Source organism: Equus quagga, chromosome 2 (assembly GCF_021613505.1).
Source record: "Equus quagga isolate Etosha38 chromosome 2, UCLA_HA_Equagga_1.0, whole genome shotgun sequence".
NCBI lineage: Eukaryota > Metazoa > Chordata > Mammalia > Perissodactyla > Equidae > Equus > Equus quagga.
The window spans coordinates 129,001,900-129,022,122 of NC_060268.1; the positions used below are offsets into that span (position 1 = coordinate 129,001,900).

Sequence of the window (20,223 nt, forward strand, 5' to 3'; positions counted from 1 at the left end):
TAACATCTGCTGCCAATCCTCCGCTTTTTTGCCACAGAAGACTGGCCCTGAGCTAACATCCGTGCTCATCTTCCTCTGTTCTATATGTGGGACACCTGCCACAGCATGGCTTGACAAGTGGTGTGTAGGTCCGCACCTGGGATCCAAACTGGTGAGCCCTGGGGCGCCGAAGTGGAACGTGCGAGCTTAACGGCTGCGCCTGGGCCGGCCCTGCCCCCATTTGTATTTTTAAGAAGTGCCTCTGGCAGTTGAGACACAGCTGATGTTCAGATGGGTTTTTCAGACCCAGATCTCTAGGCTGGCTCTTTGGGATTTGCTTCTTTGACCAGGTGTTTCCTCCCTGAACTGTGCCACCATCTAGCTTGCATGTCTGTTATTTTTTTAACCTTCTATAAAAATTAACTTTTTAAACTGAAAAAGTTATATCTGCACATTTATTTTTACTTTTTACTTTTACAAAGGGTGTCTTAGCCAGGGTTCTTGCCACCAAGAGTCTGTTCTAGCTGGCTTCAGCAGAAAGAATTTCATAAATGACATTAGATAGCCCATAGATTCTCTGGGAGAGCCAGAGAAATAGCCAAAGACAGGGCAGCTAGGAAAAATGTCCAGCGGTACCTGAGGGATGGTCCTACAGAGGTACCAGCTTCCGCCATTGCTGACTTTTTGGCTGGGCAGTAGGAGCCCCGCACAGCTTTCTCAGGAGGATCTGATGCCTGAAAATCTCACCCAAGCTGTGTGTGTTTGGTGAGATCTGGGTCCCGCTCCTGTCGGGGAGTCTGAGGAAAGCAGATGTCTTAGCTTTCCAGTCTCTGTAGAGGAGGAGGAAAGCTGGACCAGGGCTGGAAGAGGTGTTAGCAAACCTATACCATCTGCCACAAAGGGATTACAATGAAAATAAGTCTCCCTTCTGCCCTGACCCCAAGCCCTCAGTTCCATGGTCCCTTTCTCATGAGGCAACTGCTATCAGTTGCTGGTGTAAATAAAAAAAAATTGTCCCATATCAGTATGTATAAATTTACTTCACTCTTTATTGTTGCTGCTGCTTGATTAAATTTAACCAGTTTATCGCTCCATGCGATTCTGGATTATTTTAATGTTGTTGCTTTCTGTTGGTGAAGACTGATATTCCCTAGTAAGGCCATACAAATTGTTAAAATATAAAATGCTTTTGCACTCCCTCCTCCCCCTCTCTGGTGGCTTTCTTCCTCTTGGCCTCTGCCTGGGACCCTCTAGACGTTTCCTAGACCCAGCAGCTAAAGGGTGAACACCTGGCACAGCAGGGGCCTTCCAAGGCCCGTCTCCTGGCTAAGCTCTGGTTGGGGCCCAAGCCATGATGATTGTGAAATGTTTTTCATATCTCCCCTCCTACTAGGCAAATGACATCCAATTGGATTCTGTATATTTCCTAAGGCTTTTCCTCTAGTCACAAAGTCACACCAATGAAAGAATATATGACAATTTATTTAACTAGTCCCTCATTGATGCACATTTAGGTTGTTTCTAGCTTTTTGTTATCACAAACAATACTTCAATCTTTGACATGCATCTTTGTACACATGTTCAAATTCTTAAAAGTGGTATTGCTCAGTCTAAGAACTTGTGCACGTAAAATTTTATGGATATTGCCAGAGGGCCTTCCAAAAAGATTTACCAGTGTATACTTCAACCAATAGTGGATGAGACAGCTCACATTTCTTTATCTTGTCAAAGAAGATTTCACAAAGGGTTTAAAAGATGATTTAGTGAAACCAGTTTATCTTTTTTAGAGGTGATATTGGAAAAAAAAGGAAGAGAAGAAAATTAAATTCATTTAGTATGAGTGGCTCTTAATGAAACTATGCCAAGATATCATGAAATCATTTCTCTCTTTTCCAATTAATAATATTTTGATACTATATTAAAACTTACTGGGAATCAACAGCAAATTTATTGGTTTTAATTTTTAGAACTTACTTTTTTGATGTGTGGAAGAACGTTTGTCAATTCCCAATGCTGTGATTACTCGAAGATGCCAACAATGATTCTGTGATAATATATGCAAGTTTTCCAGTGCTCTGTAATATATTGGTTCTCAACCCAGGGTACTTTTGCTCCCCAGGGGACATTTGGCAATGTCTGAGAAATTTTGGTTGTCACAAGTAGGAGGCTAGTACTACTGGTATCTAGCATACAGAGGCCAAGGATGCTGCTAAACATCCCACAACACACAAGACAACCCCCTACAACAAATTAGCCAGTCCAAAATGTCAATAGTGCTGAGAATGGGAAACCTTTTAACATCTAACTGATGTGCTCATCCTTACCTTTACCCTTTTCATTCTTCTTTGTATGTCCTTTAAAATTCTCAGCTCTTTAGAAAGCTCCTTGTATGCCACAGTGAGTTATGTTTGCGTATGTTTCTCCCATTTTGTCCTCATTTGTGATTGCAATAGTGAGTTTTATTTTTTGACCTGGCTTTCATTTTAGAATCTCTGGCTCTGGGACAGTCTTGTATTTTCTCTGAACTGCTAAGCAATCTAAGATACTTGTCTTATTTTGTTTTGTGTTTTCTTCTTTGGGTGTAATGAACTCTAAGGTAGTATGTTCAATTTCTCCCAAAGTTCCTGTCACTTTCACTTCACTAATATATTGCTCTTTGTTGGCAAGAATTAAGCCCAGGGTAGCAGTTCCATTCTTTGCTTCTTTTGCTCTCCGAATGATGAAGTTGCTGATAAAGAGGCAGAAGATAAAGGAGAGGAGTGATTCCTCCAATTCTTATTTTAATTACCTTATTATCTTTTTCATTTTGCTGAATTATTCTATGTATTTAACTATTTTTATTTAATATTATTATTAGTATTTTTTGAAAAACGTTCTCCGCCAGTCTCTGAATTCCTTGAAGGCAGGCCCTGAGTTAATATCTGTTCCCAATATTCCTCTTTTTTTTTTCCCTCCCCAAAGCTCCAGTACATGGTTGTAAATCCTAGTTGTAAGTTGTTCTAGATCTTCTATGTGAGCTGCCCTCACAGCATGGCAAGTGACAGACAGGTGGTGTGGGTGGTGTGGTTCTGTGACCAGGAAGTGAACCTGGGCTGCTGGAGGGGTGAGCGCCAAATTTTAACTACTGAGCCATCAGGGCTGGCTCTGAATTATTTTATCTTATGTTATTTTATTTTATTTTTTTAAGATTGGCACCTGAGCTAACAACTGTTGCCAATCTTTTTTTTTTTTCCTGCTTTATCTCCCCAAACCCCCCCAGTACATAGTTGTATATCTTAGTTGCAGGTCCTTCTAGTTGTGGCATGTGGGATGCCGCCTCAACGTGGCCTGACGAGCGGTGCCGTGTCCGCGCCCAGGATCCGAACCCTGGGCCACTGCAGCGGAGCGCGCGAACTTAACCGCTCGGCCACGGGGCTGGTCCCTGAATTATTTTATTTTTAAATCTTTGCTTTGTCTCTTTTTATCTTGACCTCTCATTTCAGTCAAGTTTCTTTTCATTTAATTTAGTTTTTTCATCACTTCTTTCCCAGAATTTATGTATTTGCGTATTTCACTGAAAACACAGAGTAGGTGTATTCTAAATTTTCTTTTTTGTGAGGATAATTTTCCCTTCCATATTTAAGACATTGTCTTCCTCCTTTATGTTATATGGTCTTTTTAATTTTGGATTTTTTCTATTTATTTATTTTTGAAAGACAACAGATTTATTCAGTCCTGGTGTTTGTCATCAGTGAGATGTGTACATCCCCTTTCAGCTCCATCACTATCAACTTTGGAACTACAGAATTTCCCTCTCACATCTGAATGTGGAGGGCAAATATCTTGCTAAATTTCTGGGCTACAGGAGGTACATATCCATTGGGGCAAGTCTTCTCTTATTTCTGTTATTTTGTCCTCTACTTGGAGGTAAATTTAACCCGAGATAATTTGAATTCACTTTGTAAAATTTAGATTCACTTTTCTAAAAGAGATGCACCAAACCTAATCTCTAGAATACCCTTCTGCCAGTGTTTTTCTTATGTTTTTCCCTAGTGTTGGGGATCTCATATCCCAGGGCACAATATGTTATTCTTCCCTTGTCCCCTTTTATCCCATGTTGCATTTCTGGGAACTAAAACCTTCTAACAGAGTATAGTATAACAAAGTATATGTATTACTAAGAGGTGGCCAGGAAACATGTCTGGCTATCAAACAAGCAGCTACTGTGCAGGAAGGGGTGAGAGGGGGGTTTTTGATGGGCTCTGTCAGCCCCAAGTCCTCGATAGGATGTCAGGATACATGGATGTGCGGGTCTGGCTCTGTGGCTGTTTTAAATTTAGGCACAAGGGAGTTCTAGCTGTCCACCCCATAATTTGTCCCATTAATGAAGTAGATAAGGTAGAATGGCCAGATTTAGCAAATAAAAATATAAGGCACACAGTTAGGTTTGAATTTTAGGTAAACAACCAATACTTTTTTTAAGTATAAGTATGTCCCAAATATTGCATAGGCTATACTTATGCCAAAAGACTACTCATCATTTATCTGAAATTCAAAGTTAACTGGGCATTCTGTATTTTATCTAGCAACCTTAATGTAAGAGAAATTTTCCCCCAGCGTTTGCAAATCCTTGTGAGGTCTTTACCCTTTTGTGTCTCAGGTACGGGTGTAACAGGGTCTTTTTCTGATTTGATAAAGGTCGCTCTTCCCAGTCTTCATGCACCTGCAGGGCTGTCAACACTGGGAGGACTGGAAGAAATTTGTAAAGAGTCTGGGAGTCTTCAGAGAGGAAAAGAGTGCAGACCTGAACTCCTCCTTTTCCAATGTCTTTATTATTAGAAGGTTTTCTATGCATTGAGCCGGTTCTGATTAAGAAAGGATCTAATAAGAAGGAACATTGAAGACCTTAAGCTGTTAGCCCTGCTGTGGCCGGCATTACCCGATGGGACAGGCTATCCGGTCATGGGCACGACTGGAGGCAGAAGGCCCTCCTGACCCGGCCAGTGTGCTCTGTAAACTAAAAAGCTGTTGGCGCAGATGCCATGTCTTACCTCTGAGGAGCAGGCTGCTTCTCTCTTGACGAATCGCTGTGGCCACTATTGGAATCTGCAACAGCAAAGGCCAGCGCACACCAGGCGAAAAGGTCACCCTGGCCTGTGGGGGATCCGTTTTCATCAGTAAACTGTGCCAGGAGCAGAACACCAGCAGCCTTCAGCTTGTATTCTCTCAGACTCTCTGGTTTTCTCCCTCTGAGGTGGATCAAGAGGCCCCCAGAGTTTTTGAACAATTTGATAGACAAGAGAGACCTTGGACTCCCTGCTAGTCTGGCAATTGAGAAGTGGTTTTAATTTGGAGAAAATAACAGGTGGGACCTCATTTTTACCCAAAACTATTGAAGTAGATCCAACTATTACCACATGTACATATATATTTTACAAATATGTCATCATAACATATATTGTTTAATACTTGATAAGTTCTGTAAAAGTTTCTTTTTTCTCTCTCCTAGATGTTATGACCTGAGAAGACTGAATGTATTTTCTTGTGGTCTTGTGCTTTGCAGTTTTGAATATATAGTTTAGATCAATAAAGATATATTAATGGAAGAATATCAAGTTTTGTGATTCTTTATGATTCCTGCATCTTTTTCTTCTTTGTCAGCTTGTATCCATTTTTAAAAGACCTACCTCAAAATTTCTCCTGTAATAAGTAGTCATCCTGGGGTAATTATTTTTAACTTTGATTACTTGTTTAACTTTGGTCTCTTGGCCCTTAGTTTGCATTATATAATCTTGCATTTATACATATGCTAATTTAAAATATATTGGTCGTTGATCCTTGTGATTGCATCCCTCTAGGGAGAAACAGAAGAATGAGTTTATGATCTTAGTGTAGGAAATCATTTCTTAAATAGGACTCTGAAAACATAAGCAATAAAATAAAAGAATGAAATATTTAATTACGTTAATATAAAACTTCTTTGTGAGAAAAAAAAGACACCATAAAAGAAGATAAATAGGGGCTGGCCCCGTGGCTGAGTGGTTAAGTTTGTGCACTTTGGTGGCCCAGGGTTTCGCTGGTTTGGATCCTGGGCAAGGACATGGCACCACTCATCAGGCCATACTGAGGCAGCGTCCCACATGCCACAGCTAGAAGGACCCACAACTAAAATATGCAGCTATGTACTGGGGGTATTTGGGGAGAAAAAGCAGAAAAAAAAAGAAGATTGGCAACAGTTGTTAGCTCAGGTGCCAATCTTTAAAAAAAACAAAAAAGAAGCTAAATAAAAGCTACCAATTGAGAGGATATAGTTACCAGTCATCCATATAAAGTTGATTGCATTATTGTTCCCTATTCTTCTCCTTCCCTGTGTCCACGCCCTTTGCCATGTGACACTGCAGTTCTTCCCACTAGAGGAGGAGTATATTTCCCTGCCCCATTAGCATTAGACTTGGCCGTGTGACTTGCTTTGCCCATTGAAATGTGAGCAGAAGAGTCAAAGTGCCAGTTTGGAGCTCATACCTTAAGAGGCACTCTATGTTTTCACTTGCCCTCCTTGTATTTTTGTCGTTGCCATGGGAAGAACATGCTCCTGGTAGCCTACTTGTCCAAGGAGGATGAGAAGCATGTAGAACAGATCTGGATTCCAAATCTACAGCTTGGAGTGAGCACCGCCAGGTCCATCCTGGATTAGCCAGCTTCCAGCCAACCTGAAAATGCACAAGAGAAAATAAATGCTGCTTCATGCTACTGAATTTTAGGGTGGTTTGTTATGTATCATTATTGTGGAAATAGCCAACTTATAGACCATGCAACAAAAATGATTTAGGATAAGATTTTATAAAGAACTCCTAAAAAATAAGGAAAAGAACAATTCAGCAGGGAAATGGGTCAATGATAAGTAGAAAGTAATTTGAAGAAGAGAAGATTGGAATAACCAATAAATAAGTGAAAAGATGTTTAGCTTGTTTCACTAGTTATTGGGTACATACGGATTAAAACAATGATGGGATACCTTATACCTATTAGACTGGTAAAAATTAATGTCTGGCAATAACCTAGTATTTGTAAGGATGTGAAGAAAATGGAACTTTCATATACAGATGGTAGACTGTTTAAGGATACAAAGAGAGACATCAAGCAGGGAGAGGATATTTTCAAGGAATATTATTGACAAAGGATTATATATGGAATATACAGAGAATTCTTGGAAATCAGTGAGAAAAATCATGCGACTAGAAGAAAAATGGGTAAAAAATAATGTATGCAATTCATTGAAGGGATACTTGAATGGTGGCTAGCCAACCTAAAACAGATCACCAATTACTTTGGTAATCAGAAATGCAAATTAAAACAACAATGAGATCCGCTTTGTTCCTCCCGTGTTGGCAGAAGTTGAAACGTCATGCAGTATCTTGTGCTGGTGAGATGGGGACATGTGAACCCACATGTTCTGCTGGTGGTGTTATTTTGGACACCAATTTGGAATATTTGTTGAAATTGAATACTCACATGCATTCTGACCTAGAAATTCTACTTCTGAATTGTATTAGTTTGCTAGGGCTGCCATAACCAAAGAACCACAGACTGGTGGCTCAAACAGCAGGAATTTATTTTCTCATGGTTTGAAGGCTAGAAGTTCAAGATTAAGGTGTCAGCAGGTTTGGTTTCCCCTGAGGCCTCTCTCCTTGGCTTGCAGATGGCTGTCTCCTTACTATGTTTTCACACTCACACGGTCATCCCTCAGTGTGTATCTGTGTCCTAATCTCTTCTTCTTATAAGAGTACCAATCCTTGGATTAGGGCCCACCCAAGTGGCCTTATTTTAACTTCATCACATCTTTAAAGGCCTTATTTCCAAATACAGCTACATTCTGAGGTACAGGGGTTTAGGACTACAAACATATGAATTTTGGGGAGGGCACAATTCAGCCCATAGCAGAATATATCAGAGGGACTCTTGTATAGGTACACGCAGAGACATGTATGAGAATGTTTATCATGGCATTGTTTCCCACAGCAAAGAGCTGGATATGACCTAAATATTCTTGAATAGGGATATGGACAGATAAAATACATTATAGATGCATCTGATAGAATGCTACAAACCAAAAATAACAAACTAAATCAATTATATTAGTTGGGAACCCATTTTTCTCAAATAACAAGGAATCTGTAGGTAAAAAGTTCAGAGCTGATGATATCAAGGACCCAAGGTCTTTCTATAGTTCTGCTCTGTCATCTTTCCTCCTCCGCTTTGCAGTAAGACTGCTTTATGTCCATGCATCAGACCACAGACAGTAGAAAGAAGGACCAAGGGCCATGGCAACATGGTCTGACTCCCTTTTTAGAGGGAAAGTAAAAGCTTTGCCAGAAACCCCCTCAGCAGACATCTGCTGACACCTCATTGGCCAGAATTCTGTCACATGCCATTTTGAGTTGCAAAGAAGTCTGGGAAACCTAATGTCCTGCTTTCATAGCTGTGAAAGGCAAGGGAGAGCTAGGATTATGTGTTGAGTGAGCTAACCTGTGGTGTTTACTGCATCTGTATAGTTCAACATTGATAGACCATGAAAATGTAATGCTAAGCGGAGAGAGAGCGGGCAAGAGAGAGAGAGGAGAAGAGAGATGAGAAGTACAATACGACTTGTGTAAATTTAAAAATCCATACACACAAAAAGCTATGTATCATTGTAAAGGTATATGTCATATGTCAAAGAAGTTATGGAAAGTTGATTGGAAGGCCACCCATTAACTACTACAGAGTGAATGCCCATAGGAAGGGAGGAGGGGACTGGAACTGAGGCTGGGGGATACAGAATGTGACCAAAAAAAATAGAATAAAACAGGCTTTTCATGGACTAGTTCCAGCAGTTGAACTTTGAGGAGCATGACTGATTGTGTCAATCTAATTCTGTGCACAAGACCCAAGAGAAAAAAAGTGGGGGTGACTTGGGGTGTGTGTGTGTGGGTTACTCAGACTGTTGGGCAGGGTTTTTATTTAGAGTTGAAGAAAGGTGATTCACTATGTCCACGACTGAGTTTATTTCACCTTACTCTGTGATGAGCTTCATGCTTTTCAGTACAATTGAAGGCCTGATAGGAATGATGTTACAGTTTAAGTTTAGTGACTATGGCAGTTATTCTTTGGACGATATAGGGATATTATGAGTTTTGCAAAATTGATTTTCTTTGTTTTTGTACATGTATTTCTTTTGCTCTATAAGGCAAAACTAGTAGAATTGACTTTTAGAGAGTCAATGGGGGACATGAATAAAATAAACATGGCTGCTTGGTAGTGAAGTCCATCTTTCTCTAGTTTTCTGTTATTATCTTTGGAAACAGAGTGGGAGGAAGGATTTCCTTCCTCTATCTCTAATATAGCCTCAGTGAGTGGCTCTCTGCTCTGGAATGAAGCAGGTTGGCACAATTCCATAAGTCTTATGTGGGAACAAGACGCCAGAGGTTTCTATTTTTTACTTGTTGTCATTCTTTTGCTTTTAGTTCAGTATTCTGTCCTTTAACCAACCCATACCCAATCCTCTAAATAAACATACACAATTTATTAATATGTGTTAGTGCGTCTTTCATTTTTTCTGTTAAGCATTTGTTACAACTCTGGAAGCAGCTCTTAAGCTCTCTAATTTCAGGATCATGTTCCTTGTTGCCTAATTATAATTATTATCATGGATGGGGTAAATGACTTCCTTTGGTGAAATGGATTCAATTTGCTAAATAAAAATGTGTGAACTTAATGACTCTTCATCCATTTTTAAATCAGATGGGCAATCCATTTGCTGTCTCACAGCAGCCTTCTAAAATTCAATGGCATTTGATTTGGAAAAGTAGAATTTCACAAAGAGAAAACCATCTTTCTACAAAATAACAATAATTGATAAGTGAATTATTTAGCACTGTAATTAGCTCTTTCTTAGAGTCCATGGGTAATTTTATAAGTAATTCTTCATAGCAACTTTACAGGTCTCATTTCACAACACGAGGAAGACAGGATAAAGGGGGGTCAATGTGTATGAGGCCAAGCAGAGTAAACTAGAACTTGAATTTGAACCAAGTTTGCCTTGAGTTTCTGCTTATTCTTTTCATGACTTAGCTTCTTTTCCTACCCCTAACAGGTACTTGTTTTGAAAGTACTATCCTTGGTGCCTTATCTCTCTCTCCTCTCAGAGTCGGGAGAGCTCATTTAGTCTCATGGTTTAGGGTGAAACACGGATGCATAGTTACCATATCTCTATTTCTAGGCTTGATTTTTCTCCTGAGCTATATGATGCAGCATTTCCAGCTGCCCATGGGACATAACCCATTTGCACATGCCAGTCACACCTCGAACTCATGATACCTAGCATATGTCAGAGTTAGAGCTTGCTCTGGACTTGTTCATCGGTGTGAATATCATCTGTTATGAGCCCACTGCAATAGTTTAGGGAGGTAATAAACTGTTTTCAAGATAAAATGAAATATATAAAAAGTGAATTGAAAATTCAAATAGAGCATAAAATGTATGGAGGCATTTTTGCTAAAAGTAAAAAGGATTATTTTAAATAAGTAGTATCTATTCACTAGTCATTCAATCTCTCCTGCCCCTCAAAGCATTTGTTTAAAAATTGTTTTTAGTCACAAGTAGGATTGAGACTAGCAAGACCTTTTAGATGTAGGTTCTTTTTTTTTTTAAAGATTTTATTTTTCCTTTTTCTTCCCAAAGCCCCTCCGGTACATAGTTGTATATTCTTCGTTGTGGGTCCTTCTAGTTGTGGTATGTGGGACGCTGCCTCAGTGTGGCTTGATGAGCAGTGCCATGTCCGCGCCCAGGATTCAAACCAATGAAACACTGGGCTGCCTGCAGTGGAGTGCGCGAACTTGACCACTCGGCCACGGGGCCAACCCCTAGATGTAGGTTCTTAAGCCACCTGAGGAAACCAAGAATTGCTGAAGGAGACAGTTCAGGATGTGTCAGAAACGAAACTCAGAGTTGGAAAGTAAATTGGAATTGAGCGGTTGGATGAAAACAACAACAAAAATTAGTTATCTGTATGTTCTAAAATGTGTAGATGATTGGTGAAAAGGATAAGCAAATTACTGGAAAAACTGACTTTCTAGTTTTCTTCTGGATGCTTATCTTATAAATTAATTTGATAAATAATTCTCTCTCATATTATAGAGACTATGTCAGTTTAGAAAGTTAAAGATACAAAATTTTATGAAAGAATCAATAACAGTTGAAATACATTTATTTCCAAATGTAAAATATGATTTTTACATGACTACCATTAGTTATTATATGAGCAAGGAGACTGCCACATTCAGGTATTAAAAACAATTTTATGGAGTGAAGAATCCAAAACTTGTTTTCATTATCAGAAATAGAATTCTCTTTTAAAGGAAAAGAAGCTGTAATATGCTATTTTGAATCACAATTGAGGAAGAGAATGATTATTTCTTATTTCTTTGGAGAATTTATACTTTAGCGTAAAGGATGTGTCATTAGTAGCGAGTGTGGGAGCATGACAAGAGAGATCACTCTTTGAGCCTTTAGATCTGCTTTATTTTTGCCACCGTTGACTTAGTAAACTTGATGTTTGTGACAATACCTTCAGAGAAGCATAGAAGACTTTTGTCTTCTGTCAAAATAAACTTGTGGTAGTCATGATTTTAGCTAATTAGATGGTAAAATATTTTTAGAGTAGATCGGGCAAATCAATGTACATGCTTTTCCAAAATGAAGTGGGTAAGTTGTAAAATAAAGAATTTGTGGCTTGTACAAGACTTTGTTAGTCACAACACTATGTGCTCATGAGAAATATAATAATGTTGTGATAACTGGAAACATATCTTCTAAAATTATCCTAGAGCTTCTAATATATAATGGACAATTAGCAAAAATTAAACAGGGCAATTAAAAATATTAAACAATTTACAAATGTCATATGTAATTTTGAAGAGAAATTATTTTGTTTTGTAGTGTAGTTCTATTTTCTTTGGAATTGTTTTGGACTTTCTAATGGGGCTTGGAATCTTTAAGTAGGGTTTTTGTTTGTTTAGTTTTTTGTCCCAGAAAAATCTAGGGTTTTGGAAAGTCATTCTGATGGTTGAACGCAATTCTGCTACCTCTTGGCCATCTACTACTTTTCTTTTGTTACCATGAGGATGTAACTGACTGAGCCGATAGAGGAAGAAATAACGGTAGACTTTGTCACAGATGAGAGGTATTAAACACGAATATGGGCTCTGCAAGTCAAACTTATATGGGCAAAATAGAACGGGATATCTCTAAACGTATTTAATAGGGAAAGTTGAGATGGTGTGTTGTACTTCCTAGGTGAAGTATGAAGATGTGCGATTGGATGCAATATTGTGGGACTGCAGAATCAAGTGATGCCCTCTGTGGGCTAAATGAGGGATTGCGTTTAAGAAAAGAGTGGCTTTTTTTTTTTTTTTTTAAATAGGGCTGATTGCTGTATAAAAGGATTGAGCAGTGCAATATTCTGAAATAATTTAGGAAAAATTATAAATATGAAGAATGAAGCTAATATTTCACTTAAATTATTTCCTGAATTGCAACTAATATGGAAATAGCCACAATTGAAATTTCCTAATCTTTTGATCTATTTTTTAACCATGAAAGTAGGCCATAGCGAAGGAACACAGTAAGGGGCAAAATACAGGATCTTCTGCCCACCTCTGATAACAAATATATGTAATTCTGATTATATATTAATTCTGATTAACCAAGATATTTAATTGCTTTCATTAGTTAAATTACTGTTGTAAGAGTGATTGGCAAACATGTAGAGGTGAGATAAGAAGTGCTTTTCTCTGGGGACTCTGTCTTAATTTCTATTAAAAATAATTGAAATATTCTTAAGTAATTTAGAAGTTTGATAAGTTCAAAGAAGTATCATACAGAATGTCTGTTTTAAGTTTTTCCTTTTTTCTTTCTTAAAGTCACTTTGGAATTTACAGTGTTTTGGGCGTATAATGCACACAAAAGTTATGTTTAAAAGCTTACATGGGGCAATATGTCATTATTTCATTGCAAATTTGAAAAATATAATTTCAAGTCTGATTCTACAGTTTGATGTCGCCCTTCACTGGCATGTTGCTTTAAGAGCACCCATCCCCCCTTCCTGCTTGAGCCACTGTGTCCTGTCAGTCATCCTGAAATACACTAGGGTGCTTGTCAGGCTGTTTGCTTACAGATGCATCATAAGCCAAATTGTGAGCCATAATAGTGGCACTGAATTTCTAAATACAAGAAATTGCTTAGACAATTGGTTTAGTATCTGTATATGGGCAATACTCTGTCCTGCAGTAGGTGAGTGAAGTGTCAAACTTTTTAAAATCAAACTTCGCTATAAGGCAAATAGTAATAATTATAGATTATCTGTTGCTTGGTTAGCTAACTTTGGGGAAAATTAAATGACATTATTTCTATAAAGTGGGATGAATAGAAACTACTATGTTACGCATTTACTACTTTTATAACTAATTTTCCTTTTAATAACACTAAACTCTGAACTACTTCATAAAATCTCCAATTTTATAAATATCTACTTTTCCGAGTAGATTAGCAGGCATTTCAGATTTAGATAAAAGTGTGGTTCTCTTCCGCATTTTTTCTTTCACAACGACTCAGGCAGACTCAATTGAGCAGAGGCTCAATTCTGCTATTTGGGGTGTTTATTAGGGGTTTTAAAAATAGTGTTGAAACAAATTCTCATGTGCCAACGCCCAAGTTATAGTAGTCTGACATCAGAGCGTTTAAAAGTTCCTACTGTGTAAATGAGCTATTACTTTTTGAGTAAGTGTGGGCAAGACGCTGGAAGCTTTACATTCTGTGGACAGAAAAGGTGTGCAGCAAGCAGGGTCTTTATTTGTGCAAACAAGTTAATTTCCACCATGGGCCTCTAAGCTGAATTGTGCATGGATGCTTTTCCTGTATTTTTTATATGCACCCTTAAAGATTTTTGAACAGACTTGATAAAAGCAAAAAAGAAGGAACTCATGGATTCTGATACTCGTATGTTCAATATAGTAGAGAAGAGTTAAGAGGCAGCAAGGAGTTAAAGTTTTAAGACTTTATTTAGGGTAAATGAGAAGAGATTGCTTTTGCAGATACATGGAATGGTTATTTGTTCATTCCTTACCTTGTTCTAGAGGGGATTTAAAGTGACTTACAAGGCTACATGGAATTCAAGATAGGGTAAATTAAAAGTGGAGTGAAAAAAGAAAGAAAAACAAATATGAGGATATAAAACAGTCAGGAATAAGGCAAAAAATGCAGCAGTTCTCAACTCTGGTTTTATGATACCGGTGTATTATGGATTGATGAGAGAGAAAATACAGAATATGGAAATCTGATGGGGGAATTTCATGCAAACTAGCCGTCTCCCTTACCAACAGTGGCAGGCCAGAGTGAGGAGAGTGTGTTGGATGGTGAATATTAACTACACTTTAAATGTCACTTGTGTTTTGGTGGAAAAAAGAGTTGAGAACTGCTGCCCCTTTAACCCACACACTGATTTATGTGGGCATAAGTGTGGATCCAAGTTTTCTAGGAGCAGAAAAAAATTTGGACTGTTAATTCAGAGGAAAGATTAAAGAGGCTTAGTTTTTGGGAAACAACAAGAAGTTATCTAAATAAGGTCAAATATCTACATATTAGAATGGATGTGATCAAGACAATGTTTAATCTATTTAGCAATTTTGTATGGATCTAGCCATAGTATGTTTTTTCGACTAGCTTGTGAGATTTGTTACTCCCTTTCCTGTCGCTCTTTCAATCTAGTGATAAAGTTTACTTGAAATTCAACTTCTGTTAGGTCAAAACTAACTGGATCAATCTAATTGGGAAAAGTTGTTGGGTAGAGGAAGGAATTCAGAGGCAGGACTCCTGAATGTATTTTGATCTTCAAATACTCAAAAAACAACTGCTATGTTGATGATTTTCAGCTCTGTGCCGCGCACCCGCCTTGTGTAAGTGAGCCGGCTTAGAAACTCAGTGCTTTCACATAATAGTATTGAAAAGGGACAAAAGTGTAACAGTTAAAATTTTGCTAAGGATCTTCAGTAATATCTTCAGATATGAAATTAACATGATGAGTCAGGGATAATCATTTGATTCCTTTTTTTATTCCGTTGTTAAAAATAAGATCAGTAAGGAACGATTATTTTTAAAAAAGCAGAACAAAAACAAAGAAAATACTCAAAGCTTTTATTTTTGTACATTTGTACTGTAAACATATATGCAGGTTGACTTAGAGTTCTTGATAGAAAAAATTATAAATCAAACAGGTGACATGTCAGATGTATGGGACAACTTTAGAGATAAGCTGGACACATAGGTTTGAAATTGGGAAAGCAATTATTATGAAGACATTAAGTAGGATTTAGGCACCAGATAAACTGAGTGATGTACCAGAGGGGTCAAGAACACTTAAGAAAAGCTAATTAACTTTTGAAAGCATTAGTTCAGAGATGCTAGTGAGAGATCCACTCAAAGAGCTTATAGAACCAATGGGTATCAGTAGAAATAGATAATTATCTTGTAAGTGAAATAATCTAGAAATATTTTCTGTGTCACTGGGGTAAGAGATGAACAGAAAAGATGTTTTTGCTTCAGGGAGATGGTCCCTGAGCTAACATCTGTGCCAATCTCCCTCTATTTTGTATATGGGATGCCGCCATGGCACGGTTTGATGAGCAGTGTGTAGGTCTGCACCCCGGCTTGAAACCTGTGATCCTGGGCCCCTGAAGCGGAGGCTGGGAGCTTAACCACTGTGCCGCAGGGCTGCCTCCACAAAAGATTTTTTAAAAGTCAAATTTATTGAGGAAAATATTTATATACATTCAATTCATTCTTTTAGACTTTACAGTTTTATAAACTCTGGCAAATTGTATACAGTCATATAACCACCGCTGTAATCAAACAACATTTCTTTGATCCAAAAAGTTTCCTTCTGCCCTCTGCAGTCAAGCCACTCCCTAACCCTTGGCCACTGGCAACTACTGATCTGTTTTCTGTCCCTCTATTTTTGCCCTTTCAAGAATGTCATATAAGTGGAATCATACAGTGTGTACTTACTTTTGTCTGACTCATTTAGCATAATGCTTTTGAGAAATATTCGTGTTGTTGCCTGTATGAATAGTTCATTCTTTTTCTTGCGTAACATGTGACAATATGGTTGTATCACAAATTGTTTATCTATCTATCTGTTGATGAAAATTAGAGTTGTTTCCAGTTTCTGACTATTATGAATAAGGCCACCATGAATATTTGCATATGTCTCTATGCAGACATATGCTTTTATTTCTTTTCAGTAAATATCTAAGAAGTGGAATTGCTGGGTCGTAGGGGAGGTGTATGTTTAATTTTATAGGAAACTGCCAAGCTGTTTTCTAAAAGTGGCTATACCAGCTTTCATTTTCATTAGCAATGTGTGAGATTTCCAGTTGCTCCTGGTAGTTCGATCTAGACAAGGCTTGATTAAATTTAGGTTCAGTTCTTTTGGCAAGAACACGTTGTGGGTGGTGTGGTGTACTTCCTACTGCATCATATCCAGAGGCATAGAGTCTGGATTGTCTTAATTTAGGGGATGTTAAGATTGATCAGTGCCTTCAGGCTCTGTAAGCCTGATTCTCAAAGTTCTCCTTTAATCATTTACCTAATGGTTTTAGCCTTTGTTGACCACTGCCTAGATCTATTATTTTTTTAAGGTTGAAAATAGTGATTTTATCATTCTATAATTCTTTATTAGTTTTTCTTGGTTGGAATTATTCTGTAAAGAAGAACTCTTCCCCTCTTTACTACTTCATTACCCTAAAGTATAGTTCATACCAGAAAATCAGTAAAATACTTGATTATTTCCCATTATTTATCAATTTTCAGAAAAATAGGATGGTGTCCTAGCAAATTTGAAAGGTGACCAATGAGTGTTTGTTTTTTGAACTAATGAATTTAAAAAAATAATTTTTTGAGGTCATATTGGTTTATAACATTGTATATTTTCAAGTGTACATTGTTATATATCAGTTTCTGTATAGACTGCTTTGTGCTCACCACCAATAGTCTAGTTTTTATCTGTCACCATACATATGTGCCCCTTTGCCCTTTTTGCCCTCGACCCTCCCCCCTACCCCTTTGGTAACCACTAATCTGTTCTCTTTGTCCATGTGTTTGTTTATCTTCCACATATAAGTGAAATCATATGGTGTTTGTCTTTCTCAGTCTGGCTTATTTCACTTAACATAATTCCCTCAAGGTTCATCCATGTTGTTGTGAATGGGACGATTTTGTCTTTTTTATGGCTGAGTAGTATTCCATTGTATGTATATATATATATATATATATATACACACACACATATACATATATACATATACATATATATATATATGTACTGCATCTTCTTTATCCATTCATCAGTTGATGGGCACTTGGGTTGCTTCCACATCTTGGCTATAGTGAATAATGCTGCAATGAACATAGGGGTGCATAGATGTCTTTGTATTGTTGATTTCATTTTCTTTGAATAAATACCTAATAGTGGGATAACTGTATCATAAGGTATTTCTATTAATTTTTTGAGAAATCTCCATACTGTTTCCCACGGTGGCTGCATTAGTTTGCATTCCCACCAGCAGTTATGAAGGTTCCCTTTTCTCCACATCCTCTCCAACATTTGTAATTTTTTGTCTTGTTAATTATAGCCATTCTGACAGAAGTGAGGTGATATCCCATTGTAGTTTTGATTTGCATTTCTCTAATAATTAGTGATGTTGAACATCTTTTCATGTGCTTGTTGGCCATCTATATATCTTCTTTGGAAGGAAGATGTTCATATGCTCTGCCCATTTTTTGATTGGGTTTGTTTTTTGTTGTTGAGTTGTGTGAGTTCTTTATATATTCTGGAAATTAACTCCTTGTCAGATATATGATTTGCAAATATTTTCTCCCAGTTGGTGGGTTGTCTTTACGTTTTTGCTTTCTTTTTTTTTTTTTTTAAAGATTTTATTTTATTTTTTTCCTCCCCAAAGCCCCCTGGTACACAGTTCTATATTCTTAGTTGTGGGTCCTTCTAGTTGTGGCATGTGGGATGCCGCCTCAGTGTGGTTCGATGAGCAGTGCCTTGTCTGCACCCAGGAGTCGAACCAGTGAAACACTGGGCCATCTGCAGCGGAGTGTGCAAACTTAACCACTCGGCCACAGGGCCGGCCCCACGTTTTTTCTTTTTTTAAAGATTCGTACCTGAGCTAACATCTGTTGCCAATCTTCTTTTTCTTTTTTTTTTTTCTTATTCTCCCCAAAGCCCCATAGTATATAGTTGTATATATTAGTTGTAGGTCCTTCTGGCTCTGCTGTGTGGGGTGCTGCCTCAGCATGGCCTGGGGAGTGGTGCTAGGTCCACACTGAGGATCCGCACCAGTGAAACTCTGGGCTGCAGAAGTGGAGTGCATGAACTTAACCACTCAACCATGGGGCTGGCCCAGTGTCTTTTTGTTTTGCTGATACTTTCCTTCGCTTTGCAGAAGCTTTTTAGTCTGATATAGTCCCATTTGTTTACTTTTTCTTTTGTTTCCCTTGCCTGAGTAGACATGGTATTCAAAAAGATGCTGCTAAGACTGATGTCAAAGAGTGTACTTCTAGGACTTTTATGGTTTCAAGTCTTACATTCAAATCTTTAATCTATTTTGAGTTAATTTTTGTATGTTGTGTAAGATAATGGTCTACTTTCATTCTTTTGCATGTGGGTTTCCAGTTTTCCCAATACCATTTATTGAAGAAACTTTCCTTTCTCCATTGTATGTTCTTGGCTCTTTTGTGGAAGATTAGCTGTCTGTAGATGTGCGTTTTCTTTTTTTTAAGATTTTATTTTTCCTTTTTGTCCCAAAGCCCCCCAGAACATAGTTGTATATTTTTTTAGTTGTGGGTCCTTCTAGTTGTGGCATGTGGGATGCCACCTAAGCATGGCTTGATGAGCAGTGCCATGTCTGCGCCCAGGATTCGAACTGGCGAAACCCTGGGCAGCAGAAGCAGAGCAGGTGAACTTAATTGCTTGGCCATGGGGCTGGCCCCCAGACGTGCAGTTTTATTTCTGGGCTTTCAGTACTGTTCCACTGATCTGTGTGTCTGTTTTTGTGACAGTACCATCCTGTTTTGATTACTATAGCTTTGTAGTATATTTGAAGTTAGGGATTGTGATACCTCCAGCTTTCTTCTTTTTTCTCAGGATTGCTTTGGCTATTTGGGGTCTTTTCTTGTTCCATATAAATTTTAGGATTCTTTGTTCTATTTCCGTAAAGAATGTCATTGGGATTCTGATTGAGATTGCATTGAATCTGTAGATTGCTTTAGGTAATACGGGCATCTTAATTATGTTTCTTCTTCCAATCCATGAGCATGGACTATTTTCCCATTTCTTTATGTCTTCTGTTTCTTTCAATAATGTCTTATAGTTTTCAGTATAGGTCTTTCACTTCCTTGGTTAAGTTTATTCCTAGATATTTTATTCTTTTTGTTGTGATTGTAATTGGGATTGTATTCTTGAGTTCTCTTTCTGCTAGCTTGTTATTAGTGTATAGAAATGCAACTGATATTTGTAAGTTGATTTTGTACCCTGCAACTTTGCTGTAGTTGTTGATTATTTCTAATAGTTCTGGTGGATTCTTTTGGGTTTTCTATGTGTAGAATCAGGTCATCTGCAAACAGCAAGAATTTTACTTCTTCCTTGACTGTTTGGATACCTTTTATTTCTTTTTCTTGCCTAATTGCTCTGGTCCAAACCTCCAGTACTATGTTGAATTGGACTGGCGAGAGAGGGCACCCTTGTCTTGTTCCTGTTCTCATTTGGATGGCTTTCCTAATGAATTTTTATATATTGCATACGTTTCAGTGTATTGTATTCTTTATTCTTTTGATGTTAAAATTTTCCCACTTTTGGCCGGTGAGAACCCCTTTAAATTGGTTCCTGAGCCTTTTGACAAAAGCCAAGTTGCTCTTTAGCACAAGATATTGCAGGCTCACTCTGTACATTTCCTGCCCTACACCTTCCATCAGCCTTTCCAACAAGGAGCCTAGTTCCTTTTATTGGGAAATAATATTTAGGGAACATAATCTATGCACTAGGTTGCCCTTGCTGCCCATATTTTGGTGTGTGTGTGAACAGATCTGGGAAATAGATATTTTTTAGGAAGAGAAAAATATATAATGAGATCATATTGATATTTCCAATTCATATATGATTATAGAGTT

At 37.9% G+C, this 20,223-nt stretch overlaps 1 protein-coding gene across 3 annotated transcripts in view; it reads left to right on the forward strand.

The window, feature by feature from the left end:
* Window positions 1-20,223, forward strand: part of CTNNA3 (catenin alpha 3) — a 1,485,947-nt gene that overhangs the window by 9,037 nt on the left and 1,456,687 nt on the right. The window contains exon 1 of one of the 3 annotated variants that reach the window (XM_046655294.1): window positions 13,191-13,287. The exons of 1 other annotated variant lie outside the window; for it this stretch is intronic. The gene's annotated coding sequence lies outside the window, so the exon portion shown is untranslated. Of the gene's footprint in view, window positions 1-13,190; window positions 13,288-20,223 lie in introns of those variants that run through there. One more of the 3 variants, XM_046655295.1, reaches the window with a different exon arrangement.